At 43.0% G+C, this 11,486-nt stretch overlaps 1 pseudogene; it reads right to left on the bottom strand.

Moving 5' to 3' along the window:
• Positions 1-9,856: 9,856 nt before the first annotated feature.
• LOC140454003 (general transcription factor II-I repeat domain-containing protein 2A-like) lies at positions 9,857-11,182 on the bottom strand (annotated as a pseudogene).
• Between the last annotated feature and the right edge of the window lie 304 nt (positions 11,183-11,486).

The raw sequence follows: 11,486 nt of genomic DNA, 5'->3' as shown, positions 1-11,486 counted from the left end.
AAAACATATCGATGAAGGTAGAGCAGTGGATATGGTGTACATGGATTTTAGCAATGAGTCATAGAGTCATAGAGTCATAGAGATGTACAGCATGGAAACAGACCCTTCGGTCCAACCCGTCCATGTCGACCAGATATCCCAACCCAATCTAATCCCACCTGCCTGCACCCGCACCATATCCCTCCAAACCCTTGCTATTCATATACCCATCCAAATGCCTCTTAAATGTTGCAATTGTACCAGCCTCCACCACATCCTCTCGCAGCTTTCCCCTCTCACCCTAAACCTATGCCTTCTAGTTCTGGATTCCCCAACCCCAGGGAAAAGACTTTGCCTATTTATCCTATTCATGCCCCTCATAATTTTGTAAACCTCTATAAGGTCACCCCTCAGCCTCCGACGCTCCAGGGAAAACAGCCTCAGCCTGTTCAGCCTCTCCCTGTAGCTCAGATCCTCCAACCCTGGCAACATCCTTGTAAATCTTTTCTGAACCCTTTCAAGTTTCACAAGTTCTTTCCGATAGGAAGTAAACTAGAATTGCACACAATATTCCAACAGTGGCCTAACTAATGTCCTGTACAACCGCAACATGACCTCCCAATTCCTGTACTCAATTCTCTGACCAATAAAGGAAAGCATACCAAACGCCTTCTTCACAATCCTATCTACCTGTGACTCCACTTTCAAGGAGCTATGAACCTGCACTCCAAGGTCTCTTTATTTTGCAACACTCCCTAGGACCTTACCATTAAGTGTATAAGTCCTGCTAAGATTTGCTTTCCCAAAATGCAGCACCTCGCATTTATCTGAATTAAACTCCATCTGCCACTTCTCAGCCCATTGGCCCATCTGGTCAAGATCCTTTTGTAATCTGAGGTAACCCTCTTCGCTGTCCACTACACCTCCAATTTTGGTGTGATCTGCAAAATTACTAACTGTACCTCTTATGCTCGCATCCAAATCATTTATGTAAATGACAAAAAGTAGAGGACCCAGCACCGATCCTTGTGGCACTCCACTGGTCACAGGCCTCCAGTCTGAAAAACAACCCTCCACCACCACCCTCTGTCTTCTACCTTTGAGCCAGTTCTGTATCCAAATGGCTAGTTCTCCCTGTATTCCGTGAGATCTAACCTTGCTAATCAGTCTCCCATGGGGAACCTTGTCGAACACCTTACTGAAGTCCATATAGATCACATCTACTGCTCTGCCCTCATCAATCTTCTTTGTTACTTCATCAAAAATCTCAGTCAAGTTTGAGAGACATGATTTCCCATGCACAAAGCCATGTTGACTATCCCGAATCAGTCCTTGCCTTTCCAAATACATGTACATCCTGTCCCTCAGGATTCCCTCCAGCAACTTGTCTGTTAAGGTTCCCCATGGTAAGCTCATTCAGAACGTAAGGAGGCATGGAAGATTTGGCTGTCTGGCCCATAGAAGATATAGGATGGTAGTTTTCAGCCTGGAGCTCGGTGACCAGTGGTTTTCCACAAGTATCTATTCTGGGACCTCTGTTCGTTGTGATTTTTGTATATGATTTGGATGAGGAAGTGGAAGGATGGGTTAGTAAGTTTGCCAATGACACAAAAGTTGGTGGAGTTGTGAATAGTGTAGAGGGCTGTTGTAGATTGCAATGGAATATTAACAGGATGCAGAGCTAGGCTGAGAAGTGACAGATGGAGTTCAACCTGCAAAAGTGTGTAGTGATTCATTTTGGAAGGTCGAATTTGAATGCAGAATACAGGGTTAAGGAAGAATTCTTGGCAGTGTGGAGGCACAGAAGGAACATATCTATGGATCCCTCAAAATTGCCACCCAAGTTGATAGGGTTGTTGAGAAGACAGATGGTGGGTTTGCTTTCATGAACAGGCGATTGACTTTAAGAGCTGCGAGGTTATGCTGCAGCTCTATAATGCCCTGGTTAGACCACACTTGGAATATTGTGTCTAGTTCTGGTTGCCTCGTTATAGGAAAGATGTGGAAGTTTTAGAAAGGGTGCAGGGGAGATTTACCAGGATGCTGCCTGGACTGGAGGGCGTGTCTTATGAAGAAAGGTTGAAGGAGCTAACGTTTTTCTCATTGAAGTGAAGAAGGATGAGAGGTGACTTGATAGAGGTGTACAAGATGATGAGAAGCATAGGTAGATTGGATAGCCAGAGACTTTTTCCCATGGTGGAAATGTCTATCGTGAGGGAGCATAATTTTAAGGTGATTGGATGAACGTTTAGGGAAGATGTCAGAGGTAGGTTCTTTACACAGAGAATGGTGGGTGTGTGGAATGCACTGCCAGCAGTGGTAGTAGAATCGGTGCATTAGGGATATTTAAGTGACTCTTGGATAGGCACATGGATGACTGTAAAATGTAGGGTATGTAGGTTAGTTTGATCTTAGAGTAGGACAAAAGGTCAGCACAACATCAAAGGGTGAAGGGCCTGTACTGTGCTGTACTGTTCTATGTTCTACGTAAGGTGTGTCCTTCATGTCCACTGTCCCTCTGATTGGCTTGCTGGTTAATTGGCTTCTAGCACTCGAAGAGCGAGTGAGTCCTTTTACTGAGAACACATGGGAGTGGATTAATAGTTAGTCAACTGTGACCTTTACAGTATATTGCACTGAAACAGGGCAGTGAATCAGGTTATTCGCACACCTTCTTTATTTGCATGCTCAGACCTGGATTAGAAACGTATAAAATAGGAGCAGTAGTAAGCCATTTGGCCGTTCGAGTCTGCTCTGCCATTCGATATAATCATGGCAAATCATCGAACTGTACCCTGTTCCTTCTTTCTTCCCATACTGTTTGATCCCTTTAGCCCTAAGAACTATATCTAACTCCTTGCAATTTTTAATCCATTCTAAACATTCTTGGAATAGCAAAACACAAAAAAAGACGTTCACAGGAGGTGTCTTTCTGCCAAGAAGGGGTAATAGTCACCCCCCCGCCCCCCCATTATATTTTCTACTGCATCTCTCTCTCTCTCTCTTGCAGTTTGAAGTTTCCCTGACAATCTACATGGGCCACAATGAAACTGGATGGACCAGGTGGCATCAACTAAAGCACTAGAAATGGGGTGGCATGGTGGCTCACTGCTGCCTCTCAGTGCCAGGGACCCGGGTTCGATTCCTACCTTGGGCTACTGTCTGTGTGGAGTTTACACATTCTCCCTGTGTCTGCATGGCTTCCTCCGGGTGCTCCTGTTTCCTTCCACAAAAGATGTGCAGGACGGGTGAATTGGCCATGCTAAATTGCCACAGTATGGAAACCAACAAGGTAGCTAATTGGATGCAATTCTTTATTACAAGAGCAATTTGAATATGAAAACAATCAAGTTACGCTTCAGGTACACAGGGTATTGATGAGACCTATCCTGAATACTAAACGGGCGGCACGGTGGCACAGTGGTCAGCACTGCTGTCTCATAGCGCCAGAGACACAGGTTCAATTCCCGCCTCAGGCAACTGTCTGTGTGGAGTTTGCACATTCTCCCCATGTCTGCGTGGGTTTCCTCCGGGTGCACCGTTTTCCACCCACTGTCCAAAAATGTGCAGGTTAGGTGAATTGGCCATGCTAAATTGCCCGTAGTGTTAGGTGAGAGGGTAAATGTAGGGGAATAGGTCTGGGTGGGTTGCGAGTTGGTGTGGACTTGTTGGCCCGAAGGGCCTGTTTCCACACTGTAAGTAATTTAATCTAAATGAGAATAGCAAAATCAACTCTGTTGACCATTCAAACTACTCCTTACAAAGTCTTGTGGGATCTGGTCAATTACGGGCAAGGAACCTCGCTAATTACAACATATCTAGCCCCCTCTGACGAATCAGCATTCCTCCAAGTTGAACAATACTTGAAGGAAGCAGTGAGAGTGCCAATGGCGCAGAGTGCACTCTGGGTAAGGGATTTTAATGTTCATCACCAAGAGTGGCTTGGCAGCACCACTGCTGACTAAGTTGGTCAAGTGCTAAAGGATATTGCTGCTGGATTGAGCCTGCAGAAGGTGGTGAGGGAACCAACAAGAGCAAGGAACATGTTTGATCTCTTCCGCAACAATCTGCTTGCCACAGATGCATCTGACGATGACAGTATTAGTAACAGTCCTTGTGGAGACAAAGTCCCATCTTCACATTGGGAATACTGTACATTTTATTGTGAGCACAATCACAGTGCTAAATGTCATAGACTTTAAACAGATCTAGCAACTGAAAACTAGGTATCCAATGGGTCATCAGCAGTAGCAGAATTCCAACACAATCTGTAACCTCACGGCCCAACATACCCCCCACTCCACTATTGCCATCAAGTCAAGGGAATAACTCTGGTTCAAAGAAGAGTGCAGGAGAGCAAACAAGGTGCAGAATCAGGTAAACTTAAACATGAAGTAAGGTAAAAACGTAAAAACTTTTATTCCTGATGAAGGGCTTTTGCCCGAAACGTCGATTTTATTGCTCCTCAGATGCTGCCTGAACTGCTGTGCTCTTCAAACACCACTAATCCTAAACATGAAGTATCAACCTGGTGAAGCTACAAACAGGACTATTTGCAGGCCAAAGGAGGATAAGCAGCAAGTGACAGATAATGCTAAGCAATTCCACGACCAATGGATCAGATCTAAGGTCTGCAGTCTTGTCACATCCAATCATGAATGGTGGCAGATATTTAAACAACTGACTGAAGGAGGAAGCTACACAAACAACCCCATCCTCAATAATGGAGATACTCAGCACATCAGTGCAAAAAACAATGACGCTGGAGAATTTGCAACTGTCTTGTTTCTGCGTTTGTAGTTTTGAAGTTCTAGTTGCATAAATCAGAAATCCTATATTTTCATTGGTCTTTTTAAAATAATGTGTTTTACAATGAATAGATTTTTTATTCCGTTATTTAAGAAACCTGGTGTGAACTGTGTTCAAATCACAGTGATTTGTAGCACAGAAAAAAGCCCATCAAGCCAATACTGGTCAAAAAGAACCACCCAACTATTTTAATCACCTTTTCCAGCATGTGGCCAATAGCCTTGTATGCCATTGTCCTGAACAGTATTCAGGCAGGAAAATTTGTTATTTTGAGGTCTTATTGGGATTTTATACATTTATGCATTTTGTGAGATGTGGAACAGAGGGACATGATTATCGAAACACTCTTTCCAGTTAAGAAGTCACATGTTGCTGTAGTGGAAACGTTTTACAGTCTATTATGATATACCATGATAGTTCCATTCCCGTGCAATCCTGCATTATAAGAAAATCACACAGTAGCAGCACCATTTAAACCAAAGGGACCAGAATCACATTATAGCCAATACTGATAAGCAAAGTTCGCATTCTACAAATAATGGGCTAAATTATTCAATCGCGCTATAGCAAGAAACATGGGTTATAGCAGAACTGACTGTACTTGTAAGGGTGTACAAGGAGATTAACTCATCATATTCAAAAGAGAATTGGATAAATATTTCAACGGTAAAAAATACAGGTTTAAGAGGAAAGAGCAGGAGCAATTGATAAATTTACCAAAGACCTAGTACTGCTGTAATTTTCTGTAATTCTAAGGTGGGGGTGTACAGAGCTAGATCATAGTTATAATCACACTGAATAGTGGCTGCAGAGATTAAATGGTCTATTTATGCTCATATTTTCCACTTAAGAAGTTTGTGGTGAGCCTACTTCTTGTGAAGATTTTTCCATAGTATGAATCATTGTTTGGGTATCAGGAACAGGTGTCTTGGCGGTATCAATCTCCTCAAATTGCAGGTGCCACAGCCAATTACAACGTTACTGCTGTCCTAATTGAGGTCAGCAAGTTTAGCAGAGCTTGGAATCAAATCCTGAAACACATCTACTGAGTATAGATCAGAGACACTAATTTAGGTTTGTTGGATTTCTTAACTGTGTGTATGAATTGAGAGAAAGAACTCATACTTCTATTACACTTCATAATGTCAGGATATCCTGAAATGTTACAGCCAATGAATTACTTTTGAAGTGCAGTCACTGTTCATTCACATCCAGTGCCGATACAAGATCCCAGACAAGCAATGAGACAAACAATCATTTCAACTGTTTTTGACAATACTGGTTGAGGAATAGTTATTGACCAGGACATTAATATTTTTCAAATTAGTGCCATATGGCTCTTACATTGACGTGAGCGTAAATAGGGGCTTGAATTAATATCCTACTGGAAAGATAATGTAAAAAGTAATCTCATGAGAATGTACATAGGAAGCTACATCATTGAAGGTGCTGTGACCATATGATAATGAGACTCAGGAGAAGGAGCAAGAGCTTAGATATTGTACAAGTTATGATATACGTAGAAAGCGCAATGTAAGTAACCAGATGCTTTTCAAACAATTCTAGTCATTGCTTTACCTTAAGTTGTGTAACCACAAGACAGATGGCACCTCCAGCAATGCAACACTAGAATCATTCAATTTAGCCTAAGAGAATCTTGAATAATTCAAATTCAGAGGCTAAATGCTACTGATCAAACCATGACTGACAGTGAAGGAAAAAACAGGTGGTGACTCAGAAGATATGAACAGCAATAAGAACACAAACTACTAGAGAATTCAGCGGGATTAGCAGCATCCACGGAGAGACAAACTAAGTTAAAGCTTTGAGTCTGATAACTCTTCTTTGGAATGGAAGAGGACTGTTAAGTGATGGTATTTATGCTGTTGACAAAGGGGAAGTAAATTGAACAGATGGTGAGGATGCCAGTGCAAAACCAAAGGTAGTGCTAATAGAGTCATAGAGATGTACAGCATGGAAACAGACTCTTCGGTCCAACCTGTCCATGCTGACCAGATATCCCAACCCAATCTAGTCCCACCTGCATGCACCTGGCCCATATCCCTCCAAACCCTTGCTATTCATATAGCCATCCAAATGCCTCTTAAATGTTGCAATTGTACCAGCCTCCACCATTTCCTCTGGCAGCTCATTCCATACACGTACAACCCTTTATGTGAAAAAGTTGCCCCTTAGGTCTCTTTTATATCTTTCCCCTCTCACCCTAAACCTATGTCCTCCAGTTCTGGACATCCCAACCCCAGAGAAAAGACTTTGTCTGTTTACCCTAACCATGCCTCTCATAATTTTGTAAACCTCTATAAGGTCACCTCTCAGCCTCTGACGCTCCAGGGAAAACAGCCCCAGACTGTTCAGCCTCTCCGTATAGCTCAAATCTTCCAACCCTGACAACATCTTTCCGATAGGAAGGAGACCAGAATTGCATGCAATATTCCAACAGTGGCCTAACCAATGTCCTGTACAGCTGCAACATGACCTCCCAACTCCTGTACTCAGTACTCTGACCAATAAAGGAAAGCATACCAAACACCTTCTTCACTATCCTATCTACCTGCGACTCGTTAGCAAAGGATCAATATAGATTCAAAATAGGTGTTAATTGTAGATGTGATTGGAGAAAATAGATCCATACAGCTGAAAGTAAACATATGCACTCCTGACATGGTTGGAAAACTTGGGGGGGGGGAGCAATCAGATGATAGTGTTCACACTTTGAAATTGTTGAACTCAATGTTGAGTCTTGAGGGCTGTAAAATGCCTGAACTGAAAATGAGGGGTTGTTCCTCCAGTTTGCATTGGGCTTTGCTGGAACACTGCAGTGGTTCAAGAATAGAAATGTTAGTTGATCTCCAGCATCCATTAAGGCCGGTATAGTAGCTCAATGGTTAGCACTGCTGCCTCACAGCACAAAGGATCTGGGTTTGATTCCAGCCTTGGGCAATTGTCTGTATGGAGTTTGCATATTCTCACCATGCCTGCCTGGGTGCCCCCCGGATCCTCTGGCTTCCTCCCACAGTCCAAAGATGTGCAGGTCAGGTGGATTGGCCATTCTAAATTGTCTGTGATGTGCAAGATGGGTGGATTAGCCTTGGGAAATGTGAGGTTAAGGGGTAGGGTAGGATGGTCTTGAAGGGCCGAATGCTCTCTTTCTGCACTGTAGGGATTCAATGATTCATTGTACTTTTAAAATATGAACAACCACACTGTTATATTTCTGCAGATCAAAACATCAGGGCCTGTAGCTGATTGTTGATCTGTAAGAATCATTTGTAGATATGACAGCTGTGTTGATTCCAAGCTTTGAGATCAGTATGTCTACATTTCCTCCACTGCTATGGATTACATTGGTCTTCCATTGCCTAAAAGATGCAACTGAAAGAAAATAGTATGGATAGAAAATAGATCATGTGGGTGGCACGGGGGTTAACACTGATTCCTCACAGCGCCAGAGACCCGGGTTCAATTCCCGCCTCAGGTGACTGTCTGTGTGGAGTTTGCACATTCTCCCCGTGTCTGCGTGGGTTTCCTCCGGGTGCTCCGGTTTCCTCCCACAGTCCAAAAATGTGCAGGTTAGGTGAATTGGCCATGCAAAATTGCCTGTAGTGTTAGATGAAGGGGTAAATGTAGGGGGTCTGGGTGGGTTGCGCTTTGGCGGGTCGGTGTGGACTTGTTGGGCCGAAGGGCCTGTCTCCACACTGTAAGTAATCTAAACTATCATAAATAGTGATGGCATTGTAGAATGCTGCATGTTGTAGGGCAACTGAAATATTAGGCAAAAGTGAGGACTGCAGATGCTAGAAACCAGACTTTAGATCAGGGTGATGCTGGAAAAGCACAGCAGGTCAGGCAGCATCCAAGTAGCAGGAAAATTGACGTTTCGGGCAAAAGCCCTTCATCAGGAATGGAGGCAGGGAGCCTCCAGGGTGGAGAGATAAGTGTGTGTGGGGGGGGGGGGGGGGGGAGGAGCTGGGGAGGAGGTAGCAAAGAGTACAATAGATGAATAGGGACGGGGATGGAGGTGATAGGTCAGAGGGGAGAGTGGAGCGGATAGTTGGGAAGGGAGAATGGCAGGTAGGACAGGTCATGGGGACAGTGCTGAGCTGGAAGGTTGGAACTGGGGTAAGGTGGGTAAGGTGGGGGGAGGGGAAGTGAGGAAACTGGTGAAGTCCACATTGATGCCTTAGTATTTAAAGTATTAAACTAGTATTTGTGCAACTGAGGGGAGTGTGAATGGAGGGAGAATTACAATTGGGGTTCAAATCCAAAGTCCTGATACATACTTTAAAATTTAAGGTTACAATACATTTGACTATTGTTAACATTGAACCAGAAGTGTAAGTGTTATTTTTGTTACATTTTTTTGCTTTTATATTTTAGGAAGGATACAACGATGCATTTTAGGAAGGATGCAATGATGTTTCTCTTCCTTTTGCTTGCAACACTACTGTCTGTCCACTAGGTGATGTTAGTTTCAAGAGCAACACCTCAGCTACATAGCATGTACAATCCTATAGAAATGACAATAGGGAAACAAGCCACTCAGTGCAACATTGGTTAGAGGCAAAAAAATACTGCAGGAATCCAAGTTAGACAAGCAGGAGGCTGGAAGAACACAGCAAGCCAGGAATAAGAGTCACACCTGAAACATTGACTTCCCCACCTCCTGAATCTGCCTGACTTGCTGTGTTCTTCCAGCCTCTTGCTTGTCTAACTCAATGCAACCTGCCCCCTCAGTGAGAGATAGTCCAAATCTCACCTGTCGAACCTGTTCCATATCACCCTTTCTTTAACCCTCTAACACAGGGGTGGGCTATTAATTCTTCCAAGGGGTCACATGAGAAATCTGAGTTGTGTTGGAGAGCTGAACCAACAATAAGTTGAACATAATTCTGCTCAGTATTAATTTTCTCCCATTGTAAAAAGTATTAAATTATATCGTTTTGCACTGAAAATTATAATCAAAAGAATAAGGATATTCTGTTACAATAAAAATATAAAATTGTGGAGTAGGTCAAATATAGAAGAAATAAACAGTAAAAACAATAACTTCAGTATTTCATTTTATTTTTAACATGTTAACATCACAAACCAATAATGAAAAGTTGTTTCATTATTGTTCCGTATTACAAATAACAAACAACTCTATACAAAAAGCAATAAGTGCTTTTGATGTTTTTCAATTAATTTTACTTGTTTAGTGAGAAAACTCCAGTCTGTTTTGGGCTCGAGCAAGTGCACGGAAATCTGGGTGAATGTCTGAGGTGGATATGTGAAGGACAGCTGAGAGGTGATCATCAGTGATAGAGGATCGGGATTTGGATTTGTTGAACTTCATCACTGAGACTGTCTGTTCGCATATATAGGTAGATTCAAAGAGGACTAGAATCTTCTGAGCATGTCTCCTCATGTGTGGAAAGTTCTCCTCTTTGAGGGAAGAGTAAAAATCAAGCAGTGAGACTGACCTCAAGTACTCTGCCAGAAGTGTGTCAAACTGCAGGTCAATGAGTTCAAGCTGAACATCACTAGGTGCATTCTCCACATCGCATGTAAATGGGGAAAAAATTGTGTGCATTTCATTCTCAACCGTTTTAAAGTCTTGAAATCGCCTTGAAAACTCACCACGCAGTGCTTCTAACATAGATGAGTACCTGTGGGGGTGATCAGCTGAAGGTGCGGCTTCCTTCAGTGTTGGCAAGTGGGTGAGAATGTTGTCCTCCACTTGGCTTGAGAGAAGCTGCAACTTTCTCATAAAAGCCTTCACCAAGTTGTACATTTCATGCACAAAAAGGCCCTTTCACTGCAGTTTCACATTTAGTTCATTCATAAGTGCAGTCACATCAACAGCAAAACCAAGGTCTGCAATCCAGTCTGTATCTGAAAGCTGTGGAATGCCATTCCCTTTCTTCACACAGAAATCTGGAATCTCTTCTCTCAGGTCCCTTACACCTTTCAGCATTTTGCCCAGGCTGAGCCACCTGACAGCTGTGTGGTAGCCTATGTCACAATGTTCAGTCTCATTTTCCTCCAAAAGTGCAACAAACTGCCTGTGATTCAAAGCTCTTGCCCTGATGAAGTTAATTATTTTAGTTACATCATCAACCAAATAGTTAATTTTTAACACTGACTTACACAACACTTCCTGATGTATAATACAATGCAAAAATACCAATTTCTGTTCAGGGTCAATTTCTGTCACTTTATCCTGCATTCTCTTTAAGGGTCCAATATTTTCTCCCATTAGATTTGGACAACCATCCGTTGTCACACCCGCCAGCTTGTCCCATTTTAGTCCCAACGTGTCCAAACATGCATTTACCTCCGTGAACCAGTTATTGTTCCTTTCATTGATTGCATGGCTGCCAGCGCCTCTGTGATTTTAAAGTCCATAGTTATCCCACGTATGAAGAGGAGTAGCTGGGCTGTGTCAGATACGTCGCAGCTCTCATCCAAAGCCAAGGAAAAAAAGTCAAAATTGACCACTTTGTGCTGCAGCTGAAGCTCCAGACGTCTCGCAATGTCCCCAATCCTTCTCGTTACAGTGCGTCGGGAGAGGGGCACATTCTCAAATGCCTCCTTTTTCTCCATGCATATTAGCTCTGCAGAGTCCAACAAGCACACCTTAATAAACCCTCCATGAGAAAACAGTTTACTGTTTCTGGTGATCTTGTGGGATATGA

This window comes from Chiloscyllium punctatum, chromosome 3 (genome assembly GCF_047496795.1).
Source record: "Chiloscyllium punctatum isolate Juve2018m chromosome 3, sChiPun1.3, whole genome shotgun sequence".
NCBI lineage: Eukaryota > Metazoa > Chordata > Chondrichthyes > Orectolobiformes > Hemiscylliidae > Chiloscyllium > Chiloscyllium punctatum.
The sequence above is the reverse complement of the archived record's forward strand: the minus strand, read 5'-3'. Positions and strand labels throughout refer to the sequence as shown.